Raw genomic sequence first — 24,826 nt, 5'->3', positions numbered from 1 at the left:
GATCGTGGATAATTCATTTCCATCAAGGACAAGGTTCTACCCAAAAGTTTTGAAAAAAATTCTTATTTGGCCCTCACAAAAACTTGGTTTTCTTTCTTGGCCCTATAACAAATTTTCTTACATATTTGGTCTTACTAGAAGTTTTGTTTACTAATCTGGCCTTACGGTGATATGTTGTCTCTAGCGGCGTTAAGTGGTACATGAAATTACCAATTTACCCCTAAGATATTATGAGAAACCAAAGGACACCCAAGCAACGTACCAATATAATTTTGAGCACTCTTTGAACCCAATTTTCATAACAACATATTTTTAAGCACCTTTTGATAGGAGTGCAACATGCAAACCTCCATCATTACAGTAAAAAAATGTCAACTTGATCATGGCACACGATTTAAATAAGTTCATCATCCTAAAAAATTAAAAAGTACACAGAGCACGTAGTTCAACATAGTGTTCGACACATGCATCTGTTTCACACATCAATTTCACAGTGCACTAGATCGACACATATGCCATCATATTAAAAGTCGACATTCAACATGGAATTAAAATGAAGGCACATGAAAGTCACAAACTGAACCTTCTTTTGCTCCTTGTGCTCATTGCAGGGCTAATAGGATCACTTTTTTTTTGCTTTTTGTGCCAAGACAGGGCTATCAAGTATCAATGGGTTTATGGCAATGTCTTTAGCTATATTCTTCCTCTTTGCCTTGGGCTTGGCCTTCATAGCTTTAGATGTTGGGCTCCATTAACCCCGTGCTGGCACCCAGACTGGCACACAGGGAGCCAGCAAACACCCAGAACCTAGGCCGTCGAAGCCTAGGATGCCGTGCGCCCTGGGCGCCTCGTGCCCAGTCACCTGCCGAGACCGCCGTGTGTCGAGATGCTCCTGCGCGTGCTGAGACCGAGGATGCTCCCGCATCAGCCTCCGAGTCTCTCCCGCACTATCTAGGAGAGAGTGGGAGAGGATGCAGGAGGGAGACGAGACCGTGAGTTGAGAGAAGAGAGACATGACTTGGTGTTAGGGGTATTTTCGTCCGTTCAATAAAAACTGGCAACTCAATGATGGCAAACTCTGACGTTTCAAATTATTAGAACAAATTATTAGGTAAACTCTGACACAGATCTTACGGTAAGGACAAATTATTAGAAAATAAAACTTCAACGCCAAATAGGTAAGAAAATTTATTTGGGGGCAAGGAAAAAAAGATAAGTTCAAACTTTCAATAGGCCAAATAAGAAACTCTCTCAAAAGTGTTAGGAACAAGGACAAGGTATAGTTGCTGGACCCGGCCCGGCCCACTGTCTTCTTGTGGGAACAAAACGAAGAGGTGAAAATCCATTTCCTCTCGTATTATCCTCTTGCTCTGTTCGTCCGGCTCGTCGCCCTCGCCGCGCGGGACTACCAATCCAAATTGGCGACGACCCTACCGCCCGCCCCACTGCAGATTTGGGGAGCGCACGCCCGCTCCAATGGCGATTAGAGTCCCGTCCATGGAGCTCCACCGCTCCTCTCCGTTGCTCTCCGGTGGCCGAGGTATTTGCTCTCCATGTGAATATGTGACTGTTCATATGAAACTTGAAATTTGTGGATGTAGAATGATTCTATAGGCATGTATTATTCCTTCACCTGTTACTGATTCGATCGCGATGTGTCCTCTTCAATTTTTAAGGGAGGAATACATGCCCACAGAAGAAGCCCTTCCTTGTCCAGGCAAAGAGACTGGGGGACTGGAGAAAGAAAGTACGAGGTATGAAATCCACTAGTTGCTTTATTGCTTCCCTTCAATAATTCGAAATTAGTTGTCTAATCACGTACAGTAGGACATGTCATTGCTAGCGCCACTCTGCCACTGCAACTGCATCCTTGCCTGTGCACCGTTCTGACGCTTGCTGAAACTCAAACTCAAAAGGTCAGGGACACAAGAGTCTGGATAACCAAAGAAAAGAGCACCCCTGGTTCGTGGAACTGTTAGCCCACCTCTTCCAGTACCAGGAAACATACCTCGGCCTCCTTATGTTGGCACGAAATATGTACCAGAGATAGCAAAAGAGGTACAAATGCACGAAAAAGATAGCATTGTCCACATGAGAGCTGCTTGCGAGCTTGCCGCTCGTGTTCTTGACTATGCAGGAACATTAGTGAAAGTAAGTACAGCATCTCCACTATGTTTATCTTTCTTGTAGCTAATAAAAGTACCAGTTTATGTTTTTGTCTTTTCTTTTTCTTTCTAAAATTGATGTGTTTGTTTTGTTCATAAGACACCATCTCTTTTTCTATCCATGCGCATTCCGTCATCATTATATCTTGAGTGAGAAATCTATTGCATCTTTCTATTAGCCCTCTGTAACAACAGACGAAATTGATAAAGCAGTGCACAAGATGATCATCGATGCTGGAGCCTATCCATCCCCACTTGGATATGGTGGGTTTCCAAAAAGTGTATGCACCTCAGTGAATGAGTGTATGTGCCATGGAATTCCTGATTCACGCGAGCTACAGGTTCAGAAAGCCTTACATTGACATGTTTGTTAGTTGATCTCCACCAATAGACCCAACGGCGGCCTATTGGGCCCTTGTATCTGCTCCCTGATCGGGGGAGCCCAACCCTAACTGGTTGGTGGGCCCCTGTCGCACAGCACATACAAATAGAGAAGGTGGGGATCGGGGCTTGTTTCACGAGGTTGACCGGAGCCGCCACACCCACCAAAAAGAAAACCCTAATTCGATCTAAAGGCCGTGCTGCCAGCGACGGGATGAGCCCACCGACTCCGCCGTCGCCCCTACAGGATCACTACCGTACCACTACGGTTCATCACAGCGCCACTGGGTCTACACCGGGCCACTGGTGATCGTCTCTACGGCGATGGACGCCTACTATACCGACGGCATCGGCGTCTACCCGCTGAGGTGCATCCACGGAGAAGACGAGGATGCTTCACCGCATCTACGGGTCACATAGAGAGGTACACATTCGATTCTAACAATGGTATCGGAGCCGGTTGCCTCTGTGTAATCCTAACCCTAACCGGGTAAAAGCAAAGAAAAGGGACCGGGGGTGGCCGATGTCACTGGAACCCGGTCACCACCGCCACCGCGCGGGGGGGGGGGGGGGTGAAGCCGCACCGTTCGACGGCGCACAGCAAAGAACAGAAAAGATCAAATCCAGTTCGGATCTGACAAGAAAAGAAAAGTTCCCCAACCCTAACCCTAACTGGGTGAAGGGGAAGAACAGTGAACCCGTTTTGGATGAACTAACCCGCGCAAACAACTCGGGGAAGAGGAAAAGGAAGGGCCCTCGGCACTCGAACCCTAACCCATGAGAGGATTCGGATGAACCCCGAAAAGAAAAGAAATGAAAAGAAACCCAAATCGGTTCAATCCGAGCACCAAAAGAAAATGAAAGAAGAGGGATTCGGCCTAGACCAACTCAAATCCGAAGGGGAAGATCCAAACCCTAACCAGTTCGAAAAAGAGGAATCTCCTCTTTTGTCATCAAGAGAAAAACCGAATCTGTCGAATCAAAAGAAAGAAAAGGAATCAAAGTAACCCTAATCCCCACCTCCGGTATGGAAAAGAGAAGAACAAGACCCAAATCGGAGAACAAAAGGGGAGGGTCGGATTCCGAACCTTAGATCTAAATCCTTGTTCGGATAAGAGAAAAGCAGACCCAAATCCGAAGAGGGGAAAAGGGATAATCTTGGAGAACTCGAATCAAACAAAAAAAACACGAATCGGGTTCAACCTTTTCGGGTGAACGAGTGAAAAGAAAAAAAAGAAAAAAACACGAACCCTAACCCTAGATCCCCTTTTCGGGTGAACGAGTGAAAAGAAAAGAAAGAAGATAGAAATCGAATTCGAAGGGAGAAGAAAGTCTACCTCGCCGCGCGTCGGATGTCCCTTCGCCGGCGCGGGAGAAGAAGTCGAGCCGGGGAGCTGGCTCTCTAGGCTCGGCCAAGGGAGCGCCGCGGCCAAGCCGCTCGATGGCGGCGTGCTCACCCGTTGGGGAGCACGCACGCCGGCGAGGGGGCCGGCGACGGCGCCATGGTCGCTGCTCGCTCTCGCTCGGTATCCTCTCGGTAGCTGCGGGTGCGCTGAGAGAGAAGAGAGCGGCGTAGACGGAGGAAGCGAAATGACTCTAGGGTTTTCGGTGCTCAGACCGCGGCGGGTTTTTGATCTCCCGAGATGCGCGGACGAGCCGTCGATCCTAATCGAACGGCTGTAAGTGGCCGGGCCGCTCTCGGCCCAGGCGGGCGAGGGCACACCGGGCTGCTTTGTCGGCCCAGGCCCAGGTTGCGGCCTGGGTCAGCGCGGCACACGCGCGCGAGAGTGAAAGGCAATGATGGACCGGGGCACTGTGGCTGTTCTAGCCCAATCAAAGAACAGTGAGAAAGAATCAATCAGTTTTTTTGTTTTTTCATTTTCCAGTAAAGTTTTTATTTCCTGGAAAATGAATTAATGGCTTAAAAGAAAATAAAAAAGGTAATTTTTCCCTGTGGGTAAAATTCAAGAAATTGAGTGAAAGTTTTTTCGCTGCTAAAGAAAAAGTATATTCTCCAGTGATTTTGAACCGACGTGTTATTTAACTGGAGAAAAAGAAAGTTCTTCTAGTAAATGTTTATTTCCTAGAAATTGATTAATGGATTAAAGAAAATAGAAAAAAACAATTTTCCCTGTGGGTAAAATTCAAGAAAAAGAGAATTTTTCCACAGCCAAAGTAAAGTTGTTTATACTCCAGTTATTTTGAACCAATGTGGTATTTAATTGGAAAAAAAGAGATTTTTTCTGCTGCTAAAGAAAATATTGATTCTCCGGTTATTTTGAACCAATGTGGTATTTAATTGAAGAAAAAGAGATTTGATATGATTATGATATTGTTATTTTCTGACCAACGTTGTTAATAACAATATCGTAATTTTAATGATTTATGTATTAATTCTATTTCTGCCCAACGGTGATGTAGAATTAGTGTATAAGAACAGATGTTAATTTTAATGATTTATACATTAATTCTATTTCTGCCCAACGGTGATATAGAATTAGTGTGTAAGAACAGTTGTAAATGTTAAAGATTTATGCATTAATTCTATTTCTACCCAACGGTGATGTAGAATTAGTGTATAAGAATAATTATATGTTTTGATTTTGACCAACGTTGGAATCAAGGCATGCAAATGGTGTTATTTTATGTTAAGAAAAGTTTTTGACCTGGTTTTCATCTTGACTAAGATGGACTGGGTAGTCATCTCACCGTGTCCCACTAAGTCTGTGGTACCGGTGAAGGAGACAAAAGAGAATGATGCCGATTAGACAACTAAAGAAAGGGATTTTGAATCCAAAAGATGTCCTATGACTTTTGAGCATAGGAAGTGGGTCACTGTCAATAAGAAATATTTGGCTGTGATAAAGAACACGATTCAACCTGCAATTGTGTGCTCAATCCCAGAATATGACACGGTCATCGAGTACCTCGATAGAATAAAGAGTCAGTTCACTGGCTCTTCAAAGACATATAAAGAGTCAGTTCACTGGCTTTTCAAAGATATATGCCACTCAGCTGATGAAGCAGCTGGTGACAGAGTGTTACTCTGGAAAAGGTGGCATAAGAGAGCTCACGATGCGTTGTTGAAATTATGGTACTGTCATTTAGGCCATATTTCGAGGGGAAGAATAGAAAGATAAGTTAAGAATGATATTCTTTCTCCATTAGAGCTCTCAGATTAAGAACAATGCAGGGAATGCATAAAAGGAAAGTATGTAAAGAAGATTAAGAAAGATGACAAACGAAGTGCAGGAATTTTATAGATTATTCACACAGACATCTGTGGTCAACTTTCCTGTAAAGAGTGTGGATGGTTATGATCCGTTCATAACATTCACAGATGATTACTCCTATTATGGCTATATTTATCCAATCAAAGAAAGAACAGAAGTATTGGATAAATTTAAGATATTAAAAATTAAGATAGTCAGGTCTGATCGTGGGGAGTACTACGGTCGGCATACCCTAAAAGAATGGCATAGTAGCACAGTATTCTATACCGGGTGAACCTCAGCAGAATAGAGTATCTAAAAGAATCAATCATACCCTGATGGATATGATGGGCAGTATGATAAGTTACTCCACCTTACAGTTGAGCCTGTGGATGGAGGCGTTAAAAACCCCATTCATATTCTCAAAAGAGTACCAAGTAAGTCGGTGCCCAAAACACCGTATGAGTTGTGGACAGAAAGAGTACCCTCACTAAACACTTGAGTGTGTGGGGGAGCCCTGCTAAGGCTAAAGTATTTAACCCAAATATTGGGAAACTAGATCCCAAAATAGTAAGTTGTCATTTCATTGGCTACAAAGAAAAGTCAAAAGGTTTTCGTTTCTACTATCCAGAGTGACATATAAAGTTTGTGGAAATGAGACACGCTGTTTTTCTAGAGGATGAAAAGATGAGGAGGAGCATGGTAGCTCGAGAAATTGACCTTGAAGTGAAGCGGGTGTATGCGCCCACTCCAATGATTCATGAGCCAATTTTCTCACTACATGCTGTCGCTGCATCGACAGTGCAAGATACTATGGTGTCAGCACCTGTTGTTATTCCACCTATGGCAACAATGAATGGAAATGAGGAACCTATTCTTCAGGATCCTATAGAACCTATTACCACACATGAGGGGGAGCGACAACAGCCTCAAACAGAAGATGTGCCAAATGTGGAGGCCCCTAGAAGGTCTAAAAGAGTTAGTAAATCAGTTATTCCTGCTGATTATGAAGTGTAGAACACTAAGAAATTTCAAATGGAGGATGATCCCACCTTATTTGAATAAGCCATGAAAAGTAATCATTCATCAAAGTGGCTTGAGGCCATGAAAGATGAAATGAAATCGATGAATGCCAATAGAGTTTGGGACTTGGAAATAATTCCTAAAGGAGCAATACAGTAGGCTGTAAATGGGTCTACAGAACAAAACTTGACTCTCAAGGGAATATAGAAACATATAAAGCGTGACTTGTGGCAAAAGGCTTTATGCAAAGAGAAGGGATTGATTACAATGAGACCTTTTCTCCAGTCTCATGTAAAGTTTTCTTCAGAATCATAATAGCATTAGTGGCACATTACGATTGAGAATTACATCAGATGGATGTAAAGACGACATTTCTCAACGGAGACTTAGAGGAAGATGTTTACATGGCACAACTGAAAGGTTTTGTCATGGAAGGAAAAGAACGAATGGGATGCCGCCTAAAGAAATCCATTTATAGATTAAAGCAAGCTTCAAGACAGTGGTACTTGAAGTTTGATCAGTCAATAAAGAATTTTGGGTTTTAAAAGAGAATGTAGAGGACAATTGTGTCTATGCAAAGTTTAAGAATGGGAAGTTTATCTTCCTTGTCCTGTATGTAGATGATATCTTACTTGCTAATAGTGATGTCAGACTACTACTGGAGACAAAGAAATTTGATATGAAAGATCTTGGCGAAGCCTCGTTCGTTCTACGGATCGAGATTCACCAAGATAGAAGAAAAAGGGTATAAGGACTGTCATAGAAGGCATACATAGAAAAGATCTTAAAGAAATTCAGTATGCACAAATGTAGTCCCTCACCTACTCCTATAGTCAAGGGCGACATATATGGGGATTTTCAATGCCCTAGGAACCAATATGAGCTCAATCGATAAAGTAAAAGTGGTTCCATATGCTTCAGCTGTCGGAAGCTTGCAACATGCTTAAGTATGTACGCGCCTTGACTTGGTATTTGTTACCGGGTTTTACTTGGCAGATTCCAGAGCAATTCTGGAATAGAACACTAAAATTAGTAAAGAAAGTCTTATATTATTTGCAAGGAACGAAAGACCTTATGATGACATATAGAAGATCTGATTCACTCCACATGGTGGGATATTCAGATTCTGATTATGCAAGAGTGAATGCATATCCAGACGTGGATTTTCTATCATCTCGCAAAGGGGAGCTATTTCATGGAAAAGCTCAAAGCAAATTGTCACTACATCGTCCACAATATATGACAGTTTGTAGCGTGTTATGAGGCAATGGGCAGGTGAACTAACTAACGAAGTTCATACCCGGTTTGAAGGTGGTTGACGACATCTATAGACCACTTAAAGTTATACTGCGATTATAATCTGGCAGTACAGTATGCTCAAAATATAAGTCAAGTGGTGCTGCCAAACACATTGACATAGAGTATTATGTTGTGAAAGATAAAGTCCGGGATCGAGTCATAAGTCTTGAGCATATAAGAACAGAAAGGATGCTCGCGGATCCGCTTACAAAAGGCTTACCACCCAACATGTTCAGAGGACATGGTGTTCAGAAAACATGTAGCTAGCATGGGTTTAAGGAAAAGCCTATAAAATTCCTGGATAAAAGAAGGCCCAAAAGATAAGTATCTATTTCAGAACAGAGTAGTAAGTTGTAGCTGTTAAGTCTATCGGCAATGGACGTTGACGATGAGACATGCTCTATGAGTTAATCTGTAATGGAATGAACAAAAATAAATGATATAAAAGTGAAAGATGGAATGAGATCAAGGGGGAGAATGTTAGTTGATCTCCACCAATAGGCCCAACGGCCTATTGGGCCCTTGTATCTGCTCCCTGATCAGGGGGAGCCCAACCCTAACTGGTTGGTGAGCCCCTGTCGCACAGCACATACAAATAGAGAAGGTGGGGATCAAGGCTCGTTTCACGAGGTTGACCAAAGCCGCCACACCCACCAAAAAGAAAACCCTAATCCGATCTAAAGGTCGTGCTGCCAGCGACGGGATGAGCCCACTGACTCCGCCGTCGCCCCTGCAGGATCACTACCGTACCACTACGGTTCACCACAGCGCCACTGGGTCTACACCGGGCCACTGGTGATCGTCTCTACGGCGATGGACGCCTACTACACCGACGGCATCGGCGTCTACCCGCTGAGGTGCATCCACGGAGAAGACGAGGATGCTTCACCGCATCTATGGGTCACACAGAGAGGTACACATTCGATTCTAACAATGTTTTGTGCCAGTTCAGGGCCTTTCAACTGCACATTTCCACAGCCACCGTGACTAAACGTTTCACATTTGTGTTTACAGGATGGAGACATAATTAACATCGATGTCACTGTCTACTTGAATGTACATGTTTATCGTCTTGGACATATATAATTATTGTCACTTCATGCTATTTATTTATTTGCCATTTGCCTCGTTCACTTTAATTTGGCTATCATCGCCTAAAGTGCCTTCACCATTTTAGGGATATCATGGGGATACCTCAAAAACATTTTTTTGTGGAGAAGTCGATGAAGCCGATAAACAACTTGTGAAGGTATCTACCCTTTTCTATGGAGCAGATGCAATGCTTGCTCTTGCAATCTACTACCTCCTTCTTAAAAAAATGATGTTTTAGTTGTGTCCTAAGTCAAACAATACTGTGTTATTGACCAACTTTTTGCAAAAGAATACTAATGTTTATATTACCAAATAAGTATCATTAGATTTATCATGGAACACATTTCATATATAATATAACTATTGGTGTCATAAATGTTAGCAATTTTCTCTATACATTTGGTCAAACTTAAGATAATTTAACTTGGGATAAAACTAAAACATCAAGGTTTTTGGGACGGAGGTAATAGTACTATTTTTCTAGTCGTGACTAGCAGCTTAAGTTCACAAACTCTGACTGTAATCTACTTATTCGCTTTTATTTCATGCCAACATTCTGATTTCTGACTAGACTTAAATTGATGAATGATGAGGGATCCTCACAATTACAATTGTCAGAACATCTTACCAACATATAAGTTTCTTTTCCTCTAGAATGCTGAAAGATCTGTATAAGTGTGGCAAAGGGTAGAGCGTACGAGGATCTTTACTAACATTTGAGTATGAAGGAAGGAGAGAAGGACATTTATAGGATGTCTAGGGTTCGTGAGAGAAAGACAAAGGACTTCAACCAAGTTAAGTACATTAAGGATGAAAGGGAGCATCTCTTGGTGAAGGAGGATGAGATCCGACATCGATGGCAAGAGTATTTTGACAAATTGTTCAATGGTAAGAATATAGACACAACCTTTAAGTTGGATGACTCTTTTGATGACACCAATAGGTACTTTATGCAGAGAATCTAAGAATCTGAGGTCAGAGAGGCGTTGAAAAGGATGAAAGGAGGTAAAGCGATGGGACCGGATGGTATCCCAATCGATGTGTGGAGATGCCTTGGGGACATAGCTATAGTATGGCTAACCAAGCTGTTTAACTATATTTTTTGATCGAACAAGATGCCTGATGAGTGGAGAAGTATATTGGTACCAATCTACAAGAATAAAGGGGATATTCAAAGTTGTACTAATTATCGGGGAATTAAGTTAATGAGTCATACTATGAAGCTATGGGAGAGAGTTATCGAGCATCGCTTGAGAGCAATAACGCGGGTCTCTATGAACCAATTTGGTTTCATGGCCGGAAGGTCAACCATGGAAGCCATTTTCTTAATAAGACAAGTTATGGAGCGGTATAGAGAGAAGAAGAAGGACCTACACATGGTTTTTATTGACTTAGAGAAGGCTTATGATAAAATACCAAGGAATGTTATGTGGTGGGCTTTAGATAAACATAAAGTCCCACGAAGTACGTCGGACTCATTAAGGACATGTACAACAATGTTGTGACTAGAGTTCGAACAAGTGATGGAGACACGGATGACTTTCCGATTATGATAGGACTACATCAAGGGTCAGCTTTGAGCCCTTATTTGTTTGCCTTAGTGATGGATGAGGTCACAAGAGACATACAAGGGGACATCCCTTGGTGTATGCTTTTCGCGGACGATGTAGTGCTAGTTGATGAAAGCCAGACATGAGTGAATCAGAAACTAGAGTTATGGCGGGAGACTTTGGAGTCCAAATGTTTTAGACTCGGCAGAACTAAAACTGAGTATATGAGATGTGACTTCGGCACTACTACTCGGGAGGAGGAAGATATTAGTTTGGAAGGTCAAATAGTGCCAAGGAAGGATACCTTTCGATATTTAGGATCGATGCTACAGAGAGACGGGCATATTGATGAAGATGTTAGCCATAGAATCAAAACAGGGTGGATGAAGTGGCGGCAAGCATCTGGTGTCCTATGTGACAAAAGGGTACCATAGAAGCTAAAAGGCAAGTTTTATAGGACGACGATTAGACCTGCTATGTTGTATGGTGCAGAATGTTGACCTATAAAAAGACGACATGTTCAACAGATAAGTGTCGCGGAAATACGTATGTTGCGTTGGATTTACGGTTATACAAGAAGGGATCAAGTTCGGAACGATGATATACGTAATAGATTAGGGGTAGCACCAATTGAAGAAAAGCTTGTGCAACACCGGTTGAGATGGTTTGGACATGTCCAACGGGGACCTCCAGAGACACCGATACGTAGTGGAATCCTAAGCCAAGATAGTAACGTGAAGAGAGGCAGAGTAAGACCGAAGTTGACTTAGGTAGAGGCAATAAAAGGAGACTTGAAAGGATGGAATATACCCAAAGACTTAGCCTTAGATAGAAGTGCTTGGAAGACAACTATTCACGTGCCTGAACCTTGATTGCTTCTGCTGGGTTTTAACCCTAGCCTACCCCAACTTGTTTGGGACTTAAAGGCTTTGTTGTTGTTGTTGTTTGACTATTTAGGTTGATAAAGATTAGTGTAAGAAGGTGCTTCTTTTCTCACATTATCTGTTATTTCATATGTACATACCTTTTGCTAGTTGGCCGACTGCCAACACGAACTTCAGGAACCAGATGCTTACTGTATCATGCTAATATCAGGTTACTGAAGAGTGCCTGCTCAGGGGTATATCAACATGCAAACATGGTACCAGCTTTAAGAAGATTGGCAGAAGAATAAGGTATAATATTTTGCACTGATTTCTTTTGTGGCCAAGAAGGCAATGATAGTCATATCTCTAGTTCCTCGAAAAGAAGTTTTCTCATCATCGCTTGGAGGAATTTTGAAGGAATCTAGAAGAATCTGGAGGAATTTGTAAGAGGAAAATACTGTTTCGGATGAAAAAAGAAACGGATCAAGCCAGGTTTAAGGGCGAACGGAGCCTAGTTACTGGGTTGGTTATGGCAAAAGGGAAGCCTTTGAGATCTTGAAACATTAGAGTTGAAAAGGAGCAATGTTACTGAAGAATCAAGAGTTTTTCTGCCAAATGCATAATAGTCACCTTTGTCCGTTGAAAATTTTGCCACTATTTCCCTCATTCGCTACCCTGGCATTGCAAAAAGCTGCTTGGAACAGTAAAACACTGCTCTTTTTTAACTCTTTAGCAGTACTAGTAGCTTCTCATGTAACTAGCAGATGCCCGTGCGTTGCTCCGGGAGTCCCAAAAGTGAGTCGAAATCAGCAGACTAAATTAATACAAACTTGTCTTTTTGCTTGATTGCATATACAGACAACACAACTCTTGCAGAAAGAACTGACTCAACCATTTAGCACCAGCCCATGATTTAGAAGACTAACTAACAAGTAACTCGGTACAATATTAGGCCTTAAATCAACAACTATGATGAAAGCAGCAAAAAAATATTTATTTCAAATTAGATAAAATAATTTATTTTCAAATTTTCGATAACAAGATTTCAATAAATATAGTAAAATAGTGAACTTTTGCGGTGTTCGGAAAAAAAACTAGAGCCATCCGTTGGGATAGATCGGAGGGCTATAAAGTAAGAAGAACCAATCTAGAGGAACTTAAGTTGTGGGCGGGAAAAAATATATGTGGGTCCGGAACCAAAAATATATGAGAAAATAATTATTTTCGAAATAAATCTAAAGGGTATAATAGTATTTTTGTGTAGCTGCTCCCTGGGCCCACAAGTCCCTCCCTCTCCGAGCACGGTAGCACCGTGGCACGACGACGACGCTTGCATCTGTGGATTCTGGGCGGCCGTGGCGGCGAGCATATATGAGTGGCGGTGGCTGCTGCTGAACAAGGAGTAGAAAATAGCCAGAGCCGGAGGTGTCCTGTGCCGTTGCAGCTCCTGCCCTTGTGGCTGTAGTCATTCAAGGGCAAGACGGAGAGGAGCAGGCGGAGGGGCTGAAGCAAACGCTTGCGGCGGCGGATCAACTGGAGGTAGCCTTCAAGGAGTGCTCCAAGGGTAAGCCTTCTTCAGCGACGACAGCGTTGGGTACATGGACGTCGCACTAGGCAGCCTGGTCTCGTGGGTGTACGCCGGCGAGAAGCTCTATGGTTTCAGGCTCTTCAACGCCGCGAGGAGCCCTGCTCCTGAACGCGTGGTTGGAGCGGTTCGTTCGGCGCGCTCGACGCGGCCAAGGCGGTGCTGCCAGTAGGAAAATACTAAACTGCCCTTAATTATAATTAATTATTTTTTCTTAATTAAGATCTGCGGTAAGTAATTTTGACGAGAGGAACCGGTGGTTCCTCCCAAGCACCGTAACAAAGCTCGTAAAAAAAAGCTACCCAATGTCTTTATTTGCTATCTATTTTTTGAATTCACAAAAACTGCTATACGTTTTTACAAATTTTCATTAATAAATAATACAATGCTCAGTCATGTCATGTAAGATGCATTTTTGTATTCGAAACAAGTTTGAACATCATCATATTCCCACGGATTTCTTCAAGTCTATCTTTTCGCCTTCATTCAATTGGATCTTGCTGTCAGCAGTACACAAGCTTGGACACTGAATTATATTAATTTCATATCTTGGTAGCAGCATCAGATCCCCTCAACCGCAGTCAAACCAACTGAAAGATTACACAACTGGAGGGAAATAAAATCACAATAAATAACCACCCCTTTGTTCTACAGTTCTCTCCTTTACATGAGCAATTATATAGATGTTATCTTATCATGAGCTGTCCTTAGCACAGCATGTTATCAAGAGTTTCAGACAACAGTTAGTTTAACTCCAGTCGAAATTTCAGTAATCCAAGAAACGGGCCCATGAAACCTCCAGGACCTCAAACATAATGTAGTCCTAGAAATTGGTCACAAAGTGATTCATTTCATTGAATAGAACTGAAACAAACTGAGCTCCGATGCTTGTTCCTTCCATGTAAAATGGAGAAGAAACGATGCAGTTAGTCTCCATCACCTTCCACACTCCAGTAAGGGAGTGATCCACACGCTTGAGCTTCCACAAGAAGTTGAAAACCTTGAGATACATCTTCATAATTGAAGCTGTAAACACTGTCTAGGTGAACCCTAGCATCATACGCCAAAGAGAAGACATCACAGCGAAGATCAGTCTCCATGATCCATCATCTTTTACCTCTATCGGTCTAAATTGCACGGATACGCGGATATGGATACCGGTACGCGATACGGCGATACTCCGATACGCCATTTTCCCCAAAATGCAGATACGAGGATACGGCAATATATATAAAAAATAAAAAATAAAACATACCATAAATATTACATAACATAACATGGTTCAGGGCATAACGTTCAACAGTTCAAGGCATAACGTTTAGGCCATCAAGCCATAATTCAAACTTAGGTACGACACACACACACATAACATAGCAACTAGATTAAGGACACGACATGATGAAATGATAAAACGATAACCGATAAAGTGATGAAATGATGATGCATGAACAACAGCTGGCCATGGCAAACTGGCAATCATCCATCAATCCATCGATCCAACATCTTCAGTCAGACCCAGCAGCAGCACCAGAGCTTTCAGTTATTCCTAGCGCCCCAAGATCTTCTAGAACTCTGGTTCATCAAGTGACAGATCGGCATGCTCAAGAAAATCAGCACCACCCTCAAAATCAACCTCAAAAGTATCAGCTCCAATATCCCACATTGCTGATGGACCATGGTGGTATTCTTCAGTTTTCCTTGAAAGAAGGCGCAAGTTCTGGTGTGTGAAAACTAAATCCTCAGCACGGCCAGGATTCAACCTACAAAAGCAATTTGCAACCAGGAATCAAACTTCATGCAGGCAGCAAAAAATAAGGCAATTAAGAAAATGACAATAAGAGGTAGAATTAGAACCTGTTTCTCAAGGAACTATGGATCAGCCCATAGGTACTCCAATTTCTCTCAGCACAAGAAGATGATGTTGGCTGACCAAGTAATCTAAATGCTAACTTTTTCAGGTCTATTGCAGAATGACCATGAATTCCCCACCATTGCTTTGGATCCATATAAGTTCTATCCTCAAGTGAGTCAAATGAATTGAATCCAGGCCCAAACAAAGAGAAATTAGCATATTGTTGCTTGATCTTTTTTAGTTCCTCACCAGAAAAATACCTCCTGAAACAAGCATTTCTCATTTCTGAAATTTCCTCATCATTGTGAGGGGCTACTCGGTTTGGAACCTCACTGATCCATGCTTCAGTGTAGTACTTGGAATTTAGTGAGTGTGCTAAGCAGTGCAAGGGGGTGTTACTTTTTGCCCATCGACTCACCAAGATGTCTAGCACAGCTGAGAAGAAGGCAGATTCTTCATGTGGTTCTAGCCCTTCATGACGATAGATCACAGCCTTCACCTTCTCTATCATTGTATCCCACATTTCATATATCAAATGCAGGCATGGCTTGTCAGTATCAGCTGCCCGTATCATAGAATAGATAGGTTCAGTGAAACCGAGGAAGTAGCACACCTTATCCCACCACACATCATTCACAATCTTGTCTTTGACAAATTGGGCCTGACCTGGATTATCATCCCTGTAGGCAGACCACTTGTCACTCACTACCATCACTGAAAGAGCATCTTTTATAGCAACAAACCTCTTTAACATCACAATGGCAGAGGCAAATCTTGTCTCAGCAATGGCAAGGAATTTTAGCTTGCTATGCTCATTGAACATAAACATCCTCATAGAGTGATTCATGATATAATTCTTTATCATGCTGGCATCTGCAATAACCTCGTTGATCCACTGGAATTCATCATGAAGCTCATCCTCAGCGTCCCTAGGAGCACAAATGTTCTTCAAGGCAAGGTTCAAAGTATGCACAACACATGGGGTCCAGAAAATATAGGGTGCTTCTGCTCAACAATGATACCTGCAGCTCTGCAATTGGAAGCATTATCAGTGATCACTTGCACAACATTTTGTGCCCCAACCTCATCAATTACAGCTAGCATCTTCTCTGAAATGTAATCCTTGGTCTTGGATATTCCTTCAGTGTTGATTGCTCTAAGAAACATTGGACCATCTTCTGTTACAGCCAAGAAATTCAAGAGTGGACGCCTTTGAGCATCTGACCATCCATCTGATACAATACTCACACCTTTAGAACTCCATGTCGCCTTGATGGGCTGCAGCATTCTCTCGACATGTGTCTTCTCTTGCACAAGAAGAGTTGTTCTCAGCTTGTTGTAGCTTGGAGGGACGTATCCTCCAATTGGCCGATTGGCAGCAAACATGAAAACCTTCCTAAAAACGGACTCACCGTAGAAGGGGAAGGAGCCGCGGCCGCCGATGGCGTGTGGAGGCGGCAGGGGCTTGAGGACGTGGTCTAGGGAGAGAAGACACAGGCGAAGAGCTGGAGAACGAAGGGGCGGCTGAGCGACGGCGGTCGAGCAGCGCTGCTGCCGCAGATCTACGGCGTGTTGCACGCCTGCTTCAGAGGAGCTGTGTGCAGCGGCGACGGCTGCTGTGGCCGCACGAAAAGGGATTGCGGAGGGGCACAGTTGAGCGGACAGCTTTTATACGAACCGAACAAGTGGTTTTAAGGGTTATCAGGTATCCTACAGGTATCAGCAAGGTATCCCAGGAGTATCCGCGTGTTTTTATTATTTGAAAATTGCGTTAATTTCTGATACGTCCGGGATACGTATCCAGCAATATCCGTACCTGATACGGTATCCGATACCGGTACTTGAGTTTTGCGAAGTATCCGCGTTTCTTAGCTATCGGTCATAGATATCACGGTCATCATACTGTGCATGGACGCTCGGATCACATTCTCAAGCAACACAAACTTTTTCTTAGTCCTCTTTTCACATATTGTCTAGAATCCACAATCCAGGATTGCTCTGCATGTAATGTGTCAATAAATAATGATGACCAACGATATATAAGGTAACTAAGAATAGAAGCAGGGGACTGTAAAATTCAACTTAAATATCTGCAGACAGCAAGAAAGAAAAAAAAGTAAGTCCAGGAAGATAACATTTCCTGTAGCCTCATGACCGAAGACCCTAGGGAACAAGGGAGTCTGCCCCTATAAGAAAGAAATTAAAAGTCGCCAATAAGGCGCAAGTCAGCCTCAAGTTGCTGCACCAAGCATCTCAACGGACTCGATACAAATGGGATGAGTCATCAGTAGATACCTTCCGAGAAGTAAACGTAAGTGTGGTAGAGCAAAGTGAAGAGAATCCTGATGCGCACCTCCATGGCCAGGGCAGTGCAAACTCCACCACCTCGATAGACAGTGGCTTGTAGGCCTCTTATGCCAGTATGCCACCTCGGTTACAGGGGTCCAAGAAAATCACCCGCGGTAATATACAATCAGTTTAGTACATAATGTAGCAATAAAAAATTGTGCATTGCAAATTGCAGCAGTACACATTGTAAGGAACTTTAGTCTTTCCAGCAGCATGTTAACTAAAGAAAAGGAGAGGTTAATTGGATCATTTAGTCTCCGCCCATACCCCATATGCTGGTCTGCAGTACACAATCATAGAAATATACCGAACATACATGGATATTTAACATATCGGCACAAGCATATTGAAATGGTATAGTATAATCTGCACTTGAAGATATTGTTTCAGAACCGAATTTGATAAAAGAATGGTAATTTTAAATTAGAGCCTCGATCCATAATCCATATACCAGTTGATGAAATTAAAAAACAAAGACCACACTGGACTATTAATCGGCCCATCTAACTCCTGAGTAAAAACACACTGCTACAATGTTCAATGCTAAATTAGTATGTATCAGTTTCTCCTAAACACATGACATTAGTGGTCGTCTTAGTACAACTTTTCCCCGACTTAAATTCAGAAAGGATCCAATCTCAGTTCTGCTTGACTCTTACCACCGTGGGGTTGACAATGGAGGCCAATCATCATTCAAAGCTTATTTTCTCAGAGAACAGTACAAAAGAGAACTATTGCATCAAACCATACATAGAGTGCCATATATTTTCTCAACAGTATTATGATCAGTCTGTACTGATCTTTAGCTTATACATTTTCTGCAAACTTGAAATAGCAAGATTCATAGAGTATGCATAGATTCAGAATATCACAACATGACTGCTTGGAGAAATATATATTACAAATTCCATGCTCTACCTAAATATGAGATAGAGAAAAATACAAACGTAAAGAAGCGCCAAATCAACAATATGCAACAACAACAACAAAGCCAAATCAACAAGATGAATGAAAGGAAAATGATCGTGTCATCTAGAGAATTGCCAAATCAACAAGCAGAATGAAAGACAAATAAGGCAGTAACATTGTTTTTGAGGCGCTGCGCCGACGCGCGGCGCCGTACCCCCTTCACAACCCCCTTCACCTGTACCTTTTTGGGCAGCCTTAGCACAAAATGGAAATTTTACCCAGAACCTACTACATTCGAATTCGGCACTGTCTGATTCAGTAGGCATTGTCTAATTCAGTATTAGCCAGTATGACAGTACGTAGTACATAGACCTTGGGTTTTCTTTTGCCTATAGAAATGCAGGTGCAAAGACCTAGGTTTTCACCGACCTATGTGCAGCTGCATCATATCATCATTTGCAATTAGCAAATGGCCCTGCCTTCCACAAATAAATTGGTACACTGGGATGGTACGGATCTCCAGAACAAAACTTGATTCAATCAGACCTGATCTTGGGAAGATGGCCAGATCGGACGATTACCTGCGAGAACTTGGTCTGGAGCTGGTGGCTGGCATCCGGAGGCTTGGTGGCCCGGGTTGCTGCCATCGAGTAGGGCGGGGCCCACGTGCTGTCGCCGCCACAGGAGGAGGAGGAGGAGGCGGAGAGGCGGGTGCCATTTCCCGCGTCCGCGTCGGGGGCGCACGGGTGAGGGCGACGCACGCTCCGGCCTCCGAGGTGAGGGCGAGGGGCGCAGGGAGGCCTCCGGGAAAAGGGTGACGGGTGCGGGGCAGCCTCCGGGGCGAGGGCGAGGACGAGGGGCGCGGGTCTAGGGTTTGGGAGACACGGGGAGTTGGGAGGGGTGAGCTTTTGGTAGACGCAGGGGAGGTCGGGTGGGAGCATGGGATCGTGGAGGGAGTGAGAGGGACAACAGAGGGGGCCTGGTCCTACCTGCCGGCACGAGAGGATACGGGGAGTTGAGGGCTCGCGCAAGTCGGGGGCAGAACGAAGCCAGGGTGTGGACGATGCCAGTTTCGTCTTAATAGGAGTAGAGATGTATATTTTTACACAACCATTCACCCAGTGTCTCTCGCAATGTTAAACGAATTTGAAAACAAGTTTACTGTTAATCTTGTCCGTTGTCCTACATGATTTGGTGTGGCTATACCAAAATTTACTTCATCTTAGATATTACTTTAATAACGTTTACCCATTGATTTGTTTGAACATTTCAGTGAGCATGCTGAGAGGAACGGATTTGGTGTTGTGGAGTGTTTTGTTGGGCATGGAGTTGGCAGAGTATTTCACTCAGAACCACTTATCTATCACCAGCGTAAGTCAATGTTTTTTGGCGATAGATGATAGGCAGTGCATATTGTAGTTGAGGACTTCAAAGGCTTAGCACACTAGTACTTAAGATTTACGTAAATAGAGTATAACAGTAGGCTGTAGGATTTTCTCCTGAGAATAAACATTTTAATTGATAAGCACTGCTTAGGTGAAGAGCAAATTATGTTGAAGTTTAGATGTCTCTCTGTGTTTCTCTATTGAAAAAGAACAGAAAATAAAAACCTCCAGACTGCGGACTTTCTGTTTTAGTATATAATTAATTCGATTGATATTAAGTCCTCTTATACAAACTGGGACTACCATGTGCCTAGCCAAAAGCATGAAAATTATAAGAGCAGAGTCCCACTAAGTCTGTCATGCTTATATGTATGCCACAAAACTACAAAAGGAAGGATAATAGTAGAGTCATTAATGATAAATTTGTAAGATCTCTGAGATATTGATCTTGTAATAGTAGTTTTTTTTTTGTTCTTGTTTTCTTATTTTAGTGTGCAATTTTTAGACCTTGTTGTGATGTGCTTGCAACAGGGAACAACAGGCCGTGTCAGATGATTGAAGGGCAAACATTCACAATAGGTTCGCAGCTTCCTAACTCATTCCACGTCTTGCACGCGGAGTAAAGCCTTGTCCTCTTTTGCTGTCGACGTGTAGCAGTGTTCTTGCCTTCCTGACTGATGCTAGCGCCGCCTAACTTTCTTGTGCAGAGCCGATCATATCCATGGGGAGCATCGACTGCGACATGTGGGACGACGGCTGGACTGCCGTGACGACGGACGGCAGCTTGACGGCGCAGTTCGAGCACACGATACTGATCACCAGGACCGGAGCCGAGATCCTCACGAAATGCTAGGTGAAGTCGCCTGTGCCCGTTAGCTGTTTGCCACGGCAATCTGTATCCGTGCGGATGCCTGAGGTGGTCGATTGTCTTTTGTTTCGCTAATTGGCGTGCTACAAACTACTGAAGAAAGGCTGAGATTGCAATGGCAGATTTGGGCAGAGAGGACAAGTTCTAGGCTTCCGGGCTCGTTCGCGTCATGGCAGCGGCCGTGCGGTGCGGGCAACACACCACACCGGCCGTGTTGCCTCGGTGGGAGTAGTTGTGCTGCCGCGCCGCTCGTCGCTTAGCGCGCGCCGCGGCGCCGAAACGTGGAGCCGAAGCGAGGTGCCCGCGCCTCCACGGCATCGGGCACGGGTCGTGCGCCAAGCGGCGGTAGTGCGTGGCATCAGGATATGCCGTCGGCGCCGCGGCTGTGCGCGTGCGCAGCTGGCTGGGCAGATGGGTGCTCGATCAAGGGCTCTAGCTAGGCCTGTGGCCTGTCCATCCGCTCGGCCACCCGTGGTCCTGATCCTGGACTTGGCCTTTTCGTCCTCGATCGACATGATCGGACGGCACGAAGGTGAGAGAGGTCGGTTGGCTAACCGCTCACCCGCACTGCCGGTGCCGACCGGGTTGGATCGATCGGACGAGGTCGCGTCACCGAGTGCTGCGGACTCGTAGATCTCTACTAGGCTGTAGGCAGCGTGCTTTGTCGACCCGCCGCTGCGGCGCCAGGTTTCGTGCGCTGTCCCGCAGGCGGCGGGAGGACGCTGGTGGCCCGGCGGCCGACACGATCCGAGGCGCCACCTAATTTCCCGTGGAAGCGTGGGCACCGCGCCAGCTCGCCCGTCTCCGCTGGGGAGGTTGGGTTGGGTCCGCACGCCAGTCCGCCTCGTGCAAAGGCGGCGGCTCCTTTTGTTTATTCTGGCCCCGGCGCCGCCCGAGATCCAAAGCCGCCGACGCCTCCGAGGGGTGGCGGTTCCGTGCGGGCACGCGCCGCCTCGCGTGTGGCTGGGCGTCTTTGGAATCGGAACGGAAAGGTGCGATGCTACTGCCGCCTCCCCTATGGACTGGGCGACTGGCCCTGGCCGGCTCCAATCCGGATCGAGCTCTCGGCTCAGGCAAACCTGGCGGTGGAGACTGACTCGAGGAGGGGCACGGCGGAGACCTATGTGTGCTTTCCCTTTCCGCGCCAACTTGTGTGCTCTGCTCACGATAGCTGCTGTTTCCCTCCAAAGTGCATACGTGATTCGGTTTCTGAGCGAATAAGCCCGACTAGTGTTGATTTGTTGTGATAGAAAAACACTGTTGACTGGCTGGCTGAATTAACGATTCGAGTCTGAACGTAGACCACCGTGTGGCCTGGCCTGGCGTCGCCTGTGAGAAGATTCAGCTAAAATGGCCAAAAACATACTGCCCGTCTTTCCCCCAGCTTGACTCGATGCGTATCATCACCTCCTGCAAGTGCAAGGAGTAAAACCAGCCAGGCAACCACCAACATGTCACTGGATTCTCGGACAAATCCGACCCGCCGTTCCCTACGCCCCAACAACTGCCGTCAATTTTTTTTCAGCTCGAGCTTGGTCGCTTGTTTCACGAATTCTTTTAATCATTTTTGCGAGACTTTAGCAGCTTGGCATTTTAGGGGCTTCGCTCAGCGAAATGAAGTTTTCCTTCGGGTCACGGTAGTCAGCGTGGCTAGGGGTATTCACGTGAATACCATGATTCTATGTACAAATCTCATGTAGTATCATATCGATATACATGTATAAAAAATAGAATATTCCAGCGTTCAGCTTTAGAGGAATTTCGATAAGAGCGCGGTGAATTATCATCACTTTTTGCGTTCGTATTTTTGCGCTACGTATTGTATTGGACCAATCCAAGCAAACCCAGGCAAAGCAGAGGTGGTTTACGCTTTACGGTTGCTTGCAAGAGGCCAAGAGCTCCCAAAGCTACCGCCGCCTGAACAAAATAATCCACCGATGCCTTTCAAAAAAAAAAGAGAATTCCGCCGGTGCCGAGCAGTCCAGTGCCGCGCGGAAGCTCATAGGTTAGCCTGATACCCTATCACATGACTCCACGAGGACGCGGGCACGCGGCGCCGGGGACCCATCCCAATTCCCAACCCTCCTCGCGCGCCTTTGCCTCGTGTTGCTCGGGGTCGTCCGGTCGTGGCGGGGAGCTTGCCGCGGTCCGAAGAGTAGTAGCGCCTGCGCGAGCGACCGGAAAAAGAAAAAAAGGAAGGCGTCAAACGCGCGTGGGGCCGCGGGGCGCGCTGGCGATCCCGACTGGCTGCTATGCTTGCGTCGCGACGTGCGCGGGAGCGAGGTGACGCACTGACGCCAGCGCGCGTACGGGTGAACACTCGCCAGCTCGCCGCGCGGCGCGACCCAGCCTCCGAGCTCGCGCGGTGGCTTTCCGCGTCGTCTCGTCCCAGGTCGTCGTCCTCTCATCAGTCCGTGCTTGTCAAGCCGGTCCTCTACGGAAATTCACACAGAGAATCAACGGTTCAACGTTTGCATGCTTGCACTGTAAGTAAGCAACAGGGTGTTGCACTTGTTGATGATTTGCTCGATCTGGTGCTAAGCTTGTCAAGAAGAAGACTTCTTTTGGTTTTTGTGCAGTATATTTCTTGATGAAGCAGGCTGCTGAGATCAAATTATCAGATTCAAAAATAAGATTTGCGCACGGTATTGATTGAATGATCATAACTCGAAACTCTTACAAACATAGTCAAATCATCAGGAACCAAGATAGAAAAACATATACAACATATATATATAGGAGCAAAAGATCTCTCGTTAATTAGCAAATTAATATGTTACAAACAACGAAGGACAAAACGCTTTGGTAGTATTTTGTTTTGTAACATCGGCAAGCAGTAGCTTTTGTTATACCTAGCCGCCGATGCAAAAAGAAGATCTATGTACACCTACTAGTAACTCATCGCGGCAAATTAAACGATCGAGCATCCAACCTCATACTAATACAAGTGCTAATCATCTACGCGTACGCGACCCTGTTGGAGGAGCCGTCGTGTCATCGGGCGCTGCGGCTGGTCCACCACTTACGCCACCTCGGCCGGCGGCGGCATGTTGAGGTCGAACCGCACGCCGACCGCTTCCGGGGAGGCGTCCACCACGGATGACGACGACCCGGTGTCGCTCTGCTCCACGTCTTCGCGGCAGGATGCTGGTGGCCGCCTGCTTGTTGGCGCCGGCTGCGACAGCGGTCGGCCGGCAGGGCACGGGCGCCGGCACGGCCACGGTCACCGCGAGCCTCGGGTCCAGGAACAGGAACGGCTGGGCGGCCACCATGGCCGGCATGCCGAGGCTCAGGTCGAGCGACGGCGCGGGCATCACCGTCGGGGCCGGAGATGGAGCCCTGGGCGGCGTGGCGGGCGAGTCCCGGGAGGAGGACTCCACGGTGCTGCTGCTGGGGCTCACGGCCAGCTTCTTGGTCGGCGGCGGCATCGGCAGCGGGAGCGCGAGCGCGGCCGCGGCGAACGCGACGGGGAAGTTGGTCTTGGCCTTGGGCCCGCGGAAGTGGAACGCGGCGGCGTCGTAGGCGCGCGCCGCGGCCTCGGCGGTGTCGAAGGTGCCGAGCCACACGCGGGCCTTCCTGGCGGGGTCCCGGATCTCCGCCGCGTACCGGCCCCACGGGCGCTTCCGGACGCCGCGGAACCTGGGCTCCATCATGCCGTCGGTCACGGCGCTGGCGGCGGGGAGAGCGTTCTTGGGCGCCATGGAAGGGAAGGAGCGAGCGAGTGACGACGGCGGAGGACGATGCCAAGTGTTGGGCAGCAGCGCAGCGCTCGGCGGTGATGGTGGTTGTTGTTGTGTTGGTGCGCTGGGCAGGCAGGGCTGGAGTGCGGGGAGGAAAGGGAGGTGGATGCGCGGTATTAATAGGGGAGGCGGGAGGTGAGGAGGAGCCAGCGGGAGGGGAGGTTTGACCCACAGCCACAGACGCCTCGCCCACAGCGACGGAGGTGGAGGGAGATGGGGGCGGCCGTCCCGCGTTGGCCTCCGATGTTTGCTCGCCCGTACATGGAATGCCGCGGCTGCTTGCGTTGCATGCGCTCACTCAGTGCGCGGGTTGTACGGGTGCGTGTCCGTGTGTGGCCGGTAACCGTATTTTTTCTCCGTGGTCCTTTGGAATGCATTGTACCTGTACCGTTTCTTTTCATGTCTATGATCCAGGTCAAGTGAGCCTGATGCAAAGGGGTGTTTGCCTGGAGCTTAGGATAGCCGGTCACTGGTCAGGTCACTCTTCGTCCAGCTGCATAGCGTCTTCATCTGAAACCCAGCTGAGCAATCAACTCCAAGTAAATACCTA

The 24,826-nt window shown here is 45.9% G+C and overlaps 3 pseudogenes; 1 reads left to right on the top strand and 2 right to left on the bottom strand.

Annotated features, from left to right (window-relative positions):
* The first annotated feature begins 1,340 nt into the window (after positions 1-1,340).
* On the top strand, positions 1,341-20,583 carry LOC136493642 (methionine aminopeptidase 1B, chloroplastic-like; annotated as a pseudogene).
* LOC136491308 (uncharacterized) lies at positions 14,738-16,460 on the bottom strand (annotated as a pseudogene).
* A 2,685-nt stretch (positions 20,584-23,268) lies between the features above and the next one.
* LOC136493639 (ethylene-responsive transcription factor 4-like) lies at positions 23,269-24,378 on the bottom strand (annotated as a pseudogene).
* Positions 24,379-24,826: the final 448 nt, after the last annotated feature.

This window comes from Miscanthus floridulus, chromosome 11 (assembly GCF_019320115.1).
Source record: "Miscanthus floridulus cultivar M001 chromosome 11, ASM1932011v1, whole genome shotgun sequence".
In the NCBI taxonomy this organism is placed as follows: domain Eukaryota; kingdom Viridiplantae; phylum Streptophyta; class Magnoliopsida; order Poales; family Poaceae; genus Miscanthus; species Miscanthus floridulus.
This window is presented reverse-complemented; position numbering and strand designations above follow the sequence as displayed.